Here is a 7,945-nt window from a genome sequence, read left to right on the forward strand (position 1 = left end):
AACCAATGAATGCATAAATAACTGGAAAAACAAATTGATGTTTCTGTCTTTTTCTCTCTTCCCCTTTCTCTCTCTCTAAAAAATCCATTAAAAATTATATATATTTGGGAAAGGGAGAAGTATTTTAATAACCATTTCAAATAATTGTAAATAGTTTCCTTTAAACTGTACCAAAACTTAAGTGTGGTTTCTTAAAGAATAGCTGAAATGTGGAATCTGAAACTACATTAACTGAACCTTTTGTACTCTGTCACATTAAAACCCACTGGTCCATCTTACACTTCGAATAGAACTTTTATCCACACATGATTTTATACCATGAAGATTGGACATCTGGATATGAGTCACTGAGTTATGCAGATCTTATAAATATTGACACATTTTACTGTACAACATTGAATATTACACAGTAGTTAATATTATTGACAGTCTTGTCAGAAAAAGTCTTTTAAGTATTGGAAAATTGCTTAGTTCACAGGAACAGGTACATGTTTTCCACGTATTAATTTTTGTTTAAAAGTTCAGATTTTATCAACAAATATTGTCAATTTTCTCCTTGAAGTGACAGGCTCATTTACTCAATTTTGAGAAACTAGTTGCCAAAATTCAAATCTGAATAACCAGTTTATCTGTTCATTGTTCTTTCAAGTTAAAAAAAATAGCTCTCAACTCCCAGAATCACAACCTTACACTTTTCCTTGGGAAACCTCCATACTTCAGTATGCAGCAGAGCTGCCTCAGGTGAGTTTCCCATTTCATCATGCAGAATAGGAAAAAGACGTATAGTCTATGTGTGGTAATGGGTGTCAACCAGACTTGTTGTGGAGGTAATTGGCAATATATAACTATCTCAAATCACCACATTATAATCTGAAATTAATACAATGTTACATGTCAATTATATATCAATAAAAATATGTTCAATGGCTGAGGTTAAATAAAATTAATTTTTTACTGCTTTGTCAATAATATCCTTAAGTGAATATACAAGGTGATCACTTTTTAGGTTATATCAATGTCTAATCACCATGTTGAACACCTAAAACTAATATTATATTGTAAGTCAACTGTGAGTAAAAAAAAATTTTTAATTTAAAAGTAAAAATAGAATTCTTATGTGAAACTGGCATCTTTTTGTTTTTTTAACTGCAAGTGTAGGCACTGTAGAACACAATGACTCTGACAGCAGTTTGTGCCTCTACTTGATTCACGCTAAGGAGCCAACAGTTTTACTCATCTTTACTCTGCACTGTCAGTGCAGATGACACAGTGAAGAAGCAAATGCCTTAGCACTGTCCTAGAAATAGTCTGATCTTGCAACCCCCTGGAGGTGTTTGGGGCTCCAGGAGTTTGCAGACCAAGCTGTGACCAGTCGTGGGACAGGGCATAATCACTGGGCCTTGTGGCGAATGAGCAGAAACTAAAATGAACAGATGATCCCTTATATTTATGAGTGATTACTTTACACTCCACAATTCTTGAAGTCCTTCATATTCATTTTTTCTATTCACTTAAGAAATATTCAATGGTTTCTACTAAATATAGACTATAAGTAAGGTATAATGTTTGGATGCTGAGATCTTAAAAGTAGGCAAAGAAGATAGAAAAACATAAGCATACCAGGACAATGCAGTGGTTTTGTTAACAGATTACACTGGGGGACAATTTTCTTTTTCATTTTCTGTTGCATGAGGTTTTAGAACTGTTCCTATATATTTGTGCATCGCTGATTCCAAATCTAAAATCCATTTTTTGGTGCATGCTCTAGTTTTCATGCAATTTTAACTTCTTTTTGTTACAGTTAATGCCATGCATTGGTTTTTAAATTGGAATTAAAGGGCAATGACCCTTGGATTGAACATAACCACAAGGCAATTAATGTTTTACAAACATCACTTTTACATAATTGTAGTTGTTTTTAAATGTAAAAAATTATTATCTGATAAAAACACCCTCTTATTTTGTTTTAAGATTGAATCATGGCTTCTTTGAGTAGGCGTAAATGTGAGATTAGTCCTGACACCTTCTGTTATATATGTGGCTGTTACACACTTCAATGTCAGAGGCACAATATTTCATCACTTGTGACATGTGCATATATTGCCTATCTTCAAGTTCCCCTTGGCGATCAAGACAAGAGTTGGGTTCCTCATATTGTGTGTCATAATTGTGAGGAAATGCTTCGTGACTGGACAAAAGGAAAATGCGAAGGGATGCCTTTTGCTATTCCCATGGTTTGGCGTGAACCTAAGGACCACAGCAGTGACTATTATTTCTGTCTTATCCATACAAAGGGCATCGGCAACAAAAAACGGCATATGATCGCATATCCTAATATTCCTTCAGCAATACGACCTATCCCACACTCTGAGACACTCCCGGTTCCAGTTTTCAATGGTTTTATTTCTTCTAAGGACAAAGAAAGTGAACATGATGATCAAGTGTATTTTGATAAGAAGCATGAGGAAATGGTTGTAGAATTTGATGGGTCTTCTTCTGATGCCAAGCAGTCATTAACCCCTCAGCAGTTTAGCCAACCCGAATTGAATGACTTAGTAAGAGATTTGGGCCTATCAAAGAAAGCAGCTGAGTTATTAGCCTCCAGGCTTCAAGAAAAGAATGTACTTCACTGGTCAGCTAAAGTAAACCATTTCAAGAAGCATGAACAAATTTTTGTGGACTTTTTTCCCGAAGACAAACACTTTGTTTACTGTCATGATATCAGTAGACTTCTCAGCCAGCTAGGTGTTACCACTTACAGTCCAACAGAATGGCGACTATTTCTTGACAGCTCTAAACGGAATCTAAAATGTGTTCTCCTACACAACAGTATGTTTATGCAGCGGTTCCAATTGGTTATTCAACTCATCTGTGAGAAGATTATAATGATGTAAAAATTGTCCTTGACTTTCTGAAGTATGAGGAGCATAACTGGATCATTTGTGTGGATCTTAAAATGGTAAATTTCCTGCTAGGACAACAAAGAGGTTTCACGAAGTATCCTTGCTTTTTGTGTTTGTGGGACAGCCGAGGTCGGAGAAACACTGGACACAGAATTAGTGGCCGAAACGTGAAGCTCTGGAAGTAGAGATGCAAAATATTGTGAATGAACCTGTAGTTAATCAAGACAGGATCATTTTCCCCCCGTTTCACATCAAACTTGGCTTAATGAAAGCAGTTTGTTCTTTGAATAGAGAAAGTGAATGCTTTCAACATATTATGTCTGCTTTTCCTGCCTTGTCTTTTGAAAGATAAAAGCAGGTGTATTCAATGGGCCTCAGATTCGAATCCTCATAAGTGATGAAGAATTTGCCAGGAGATGAATAAGGAGGAGAAAGCAGCGTGGCAGTCTTTTGTGGTAGTTACAAAGAACTTCCTTGGCAACAAAAAAGCAGAAAACTATGAACTTCTGGTTCAAAGACTGCTGCTGGCTTTCCACGACATTGGATGTAACATGAGCATTAAGATTCACTTCCTGAGCAGTCACCTTGATAAGTTTCCTGAAAATCTTGGAGCTGTTAGTGATGAGCAGACTACTGCTGGAGCATCAAACGAGATTGTCCTCAACAAGTACACAAATGCAAGAGCTACAAATGCAAATTTTTGCCTGAATAGAATTTAAATAAGTTTTGCGCAAATTTTATGATTAAAATAAGTGTTTTAATGTTCTATTTTGAAATTGTAGACAAATTCTGATGCAATCATATATTTTAGTGTATTAGTGTATTTACTGCATTATATAAATTATATTTTCACAAAGATGATGCCCAAGAAGACATTCTACTTCATTATGTTAAACTAAATGTTGAAAATTTTACAATAAGATGAAAACATAAAATCTTGAATTGCAAAAAAACTATAGCTTACAGAGAAAAACTACTGTCAGATTGAGATCAGCATACTCAAATTAGGTAAGAACAAGTGTTTTTGTGGATGCAACAAAAATTTTGTTCCCCAGTGTTATCTTTTAAAATGTTAACATTTTGAAACAGCTTTGAACTTTTTTTTTTTTTGCTGTAATTATGAACCTTGAATCTGTCACTAGTAGTTATAGCTTGCGAATTAAGTATTAAATTTAAACTAGGTATAGAATCCATCAGCATCTTTTCCACATCAAAATGCCCTTATGGAGGCCCTGGCTGGGTAGCTCAGTTGGCTGGAGCATTGTCCCCATATGACAAGGTTGTGGGTTCCATCCCAGAGCAGGGCACATACAGAAATCATCCAATGAATGTATAGATAAGTGAAATAAATTTTTCTCTCTTTAAAAAGTAAAATAAAATGAATACAATTTAATAAAATTACAGTGGATAGAGCATCAGACTGGGACGTGGAGTACCCAGGTTCGAAACCCCGAGGTCGCTGGCTTGAGTGCAGGCTCATCCAGCAGCAGCACCTCTCAAAACGGCAGTGACAGATGCTCACTCAGAACCACCACCACGCGCCACACCAGGTAGTTGTGCAGGATCCTGAGGGCCAGGTAGAGCAGCTGGGTATCCAGACAGACTCACAGGCTTGGGCCATCTGAGAGCACAAACCGGCACCCGTACTCCCGAGCCTGGGCTTGGACCTAGCAGAATCTCCTGGGTCCTGGCCCCCAGGAGGGAGGGTCATTCCAGGCACATGAGGGCAGAGCTTGGAGTGGCCTAGTCAGAGAGAAGGGCTTGGGCCCCCACACAGTGGGACACACCTCTGGCCACCAAGCAGAGTACCTGATGCTGGTGGGTCACAGGCCAGCATCGTTTTCTGCCCTGCTATGGGTGGGAGAGGGGCACTTCCGGTGACTGCCCACCTAAGAGCTAGCATTGAGGGGCCTCTGCTCCTCCCCAAGATGGTCAGAGAGCAGGGAGGCTTTCCCCAAGATGGCCCTGGGGTGACAGAGTGGTGGCAACACTTACCCTTTCTGATATCCAGACCCATTCAAGCCTCCCTGTCGCCAGATGAACCCTCCCTGCTCAGGGTTCCACAGAGGAGGTGGAGAAAGCCACGTCTGAACTTAGGGAAGAGGACTCCTACTCCAGTGCTCCTAACAAGCCTCCCCAGTGTGGCCTCTGCACGGAGCTGGGGGTGGAAATTCAAAGCTCACCAAGATGACCTGGGATGCAGGGGCGGGGCCTGGGGTGGGTGACTGGCAGCTGTACCTTCGGGGTGTGGAGCGGATAAGCTGGGACACCTGCTGCATGTAGTCCGTGGCCAGCAGCACCACTTCCTCATCCTCCGAGAAGTCCTCCTGGAAGGTCTGGCCCAGCAGCCACTTCCACTGCAGCTGTGGGGCATGGGTGGGCACAGTGGGGCTGGGTGCGGCAGGGACCACGGAAGACGGGGAGGAGTTCCAGGAGATACAGCAAGAGGACCCAGGAGTCCTGGAGAGGAGCTGACCCAGGAGTTCCAGGGTCAGCACCGTCCCCTCCAGGACCAGACCACACTCACGTGGGGGGTGATCTTCTGCAACTGTCCCAGTGTCACCTTGTTGTACATGGAGCTGATGTCCCGATGGAGATCATCGTACTCTGACACCGTGATCTGGGGTGGAGATCAGGTTGACCCAGCCCTGTCTGGCGGTCCCCTCCCCCAGCCCACGAAGGTTCCCCTGCTCACATTGGCCAGCTGCTGCTCCAGCTGCAGGATCTCCTGGGCCTTCTGCTCCACGGCGTCGGCGTCCAGGAGGCTGAGCAGGCGCTCCATGAACACCCGGTACGCCGCCAGGACCTGCACCAGGACCGGGCACGTCAACGGTGGGGGTCAGTGCTAGATGCCGGTCCGTGCCTCCTGGGGCGCCGCGCCTGCCCTGCAATCCCACCCCATGCCCCCACACCTTCTCACTGTCCTCATCCTGGGCTAAGTACAGGGTCCTCTCCTGCAGGGTGAGCCCATCCTAGTCAATCTGGGGGGAGAGTTGGGGGTCAGAGGTCAGAGGACAACAAGCCAAATTCAGGCAAACAGACTGAATTTCATTCAAATGTCCGAACAGGTAAGACATCCACTGTCCCAGCCTAGGGCCACAAAGACAATAACCCCTCCAACTACACAGAGAAGGGGGCGCGGAAGCCCCCACCCCTACGGGTCTAGCCTGGAACTGATAGAGAGGAGGTCCCGCCCCCAACCACAAGCCTTCGCTTTCCCCACCTGTGAGGGGCATTTGGGGCCCCGGCATCCGGCGTGCCCCAGCCCCCCAGGGCTCCAGGACGTCCCTTCCTCCGTGCTCTCACAGCCTGCCAGAGGGCTGGGAAAATGGAGCTCCCGCGGCTCCGCTAAACACCGCAGTTACTGGAGGGAAATCACTTGTGCCCTCCTCCCGCGCTCAGCCAGCACTCGCTCCCCTCCTTCTCTGTCCCCGCCCCTCCCGCGCGGGTCCCTGGGATGCGGGGCCGTGAGCCCCGGGTCCCTGGCCGCCAGAGGGGTGCCTGGGGCGCCAAGAACACTCACGCGGATGACGGAGCGTGAGGAGTTCCCGTCGTCCAGGCTGACGGAGAGTGAGAAGCGCGCGGGGCGCTGTACACGCCCTGCGCCTCGTACAGCAGCCGCTTGAGATCCCAGCGCGCTGCGGCTCCCGGGCGCTCGGCGGCACCACCCAGGTCCCAGCCACCAGTCCTCGATGACCTCCAGCATGGGCCTGGGGCCGAGCCTCTCCATCTCGCGCATGTCGAGGCAGGAGCGGGAGAAGGCGCGTACCTTAGGCTGAGCCGCGCCACCCGGCCCACCCGCGGGCCACGCCGGCAGGCGCCGTGGGCGCTCCTCGTTCTGCTCGCCGTCGGCCACGATGGTGCCATACGTGAGCTTGTCGTCGGGGATGGCGTGGCGCCGTAGCCAGCCTCCGCGCGCAGAGGAATAGCAGTCCTGACACGGGTCTATGCCGGTGACCAGGTTGGCGGCCAGGAGGCGGGCGGCGTTGCGCTCCGGACAGCCCTCGGGGCAGGCTCCGCTGCCCGCTGCGCCCGGGCCCAGGAACTTGAGCGCCAGCATAGCGGCCAGGGTGGCGCAGAGGCCGGCGGCAAACACCCGCCCGGACAGAAGGCACACTTCGCGCCGGTTCCAGCGTGGCAGACCGGCCCGGGCCCCGGTGGCGCTCCGTACAGCGCCCAACGGGAAACGGGGGGGGGGGGGCAGCGAGGTCCTGCGCCCCCGCCTCCCGTGCAGCACCGGCTCACGTACTGTATCTATTGGAACTCATGGTAGTGTGCAGTCATCGAATATGGGGCCTCCATGGAGCTGCTGGCACCACACCGCAGTCCTTGGCGATCTCGATTACGGAAGGCACCCGGCCGCCGGCCTCCTGGCTGGCCTCCGCATGGCCCTCGGGGCCGCAGCTGCAGGAAGGGTAGGCGCAGGGTTAGAGGGGAACTGGGACCCGACGGGGCCCACAAGCACAACGGGAAGGGGTGCGTGCAGGCCTAGATCCAGAGGCTGAAAGTCACCCGAGTCCCCAACAGCAGCGGCCTCCCTGCACCACTGGGAGAACGAGAGAAGGGGAAGGCTCCGAGTGGCCACCTTTGATCTGTTTCTCTCTCCCTGAACACCTATGCCCGTGGCAGACTGAGAGGCCTCTGCTGGAAAGCTGGGAGCACCGGGCACGCAGTAGGCCTTCAATGAAAGGCTGTTTCCTCTTCCTTTTGCCTTTCTTGTTCACGACCTACCACAGCCAAGGCCAGGGGAGGGGGAAAGCGGAGGCTGGAGAAGGAGGCGCGGTCAGGGGCTCGTCCATGCGGACCCTGAAGCCGGAACCGCTCACGGCCCTGAGAACCTGCACCCAGTACCATCCCGGGTTACTCCCGGCTTCAACAGGTTCCCCCCAGAACCCAAACTTGGGCGAAGTTTCGCCCCTGGCGCGGAGGGAGCCAACCCCGCGCTCCCGGAGCTCTGGGCGCTGAGCCTCCCGCGCCGCGCCGCGCAGCCCGTGGAGCAGGAGAGCCGAGCCCGGGAGCCGCAGCCGCGGCCGGAGCCAGAA

The 7,945-nt window shown here is 48.7% G+C and overlaps 1 pseudogene; it reads right to left on the reverse strand.

Moving 5' to 3' along the window:
* Positions 1–2,548: 2,548 nt before the first annotated feature.
* Positions 2,549–7,466, reverse strand: LOC136378451 (endothelin-converting enzyme-like 1; annotated as a pseudogene).
* Between the last annotated feature and the right edge of the window lie 479 nt (positions 7,467–7,945).

The sequence above is a fragment of the Saccopteryx leptura genome, chromosome 7 (genome assembly GCF_036850995.1).
Source record: "Saccopteryx leptura isolate mSacLep1 chromosome 7, mSacLep1_pri_phased_curated, whole genome shotgun sequence".
Lineage (NCBI taxonomy): Eukaryota > Metazoa > Chordata > Mammalia > Chiroptera > Emballonuridae > Saccopteryx > Saccopteryx leptura.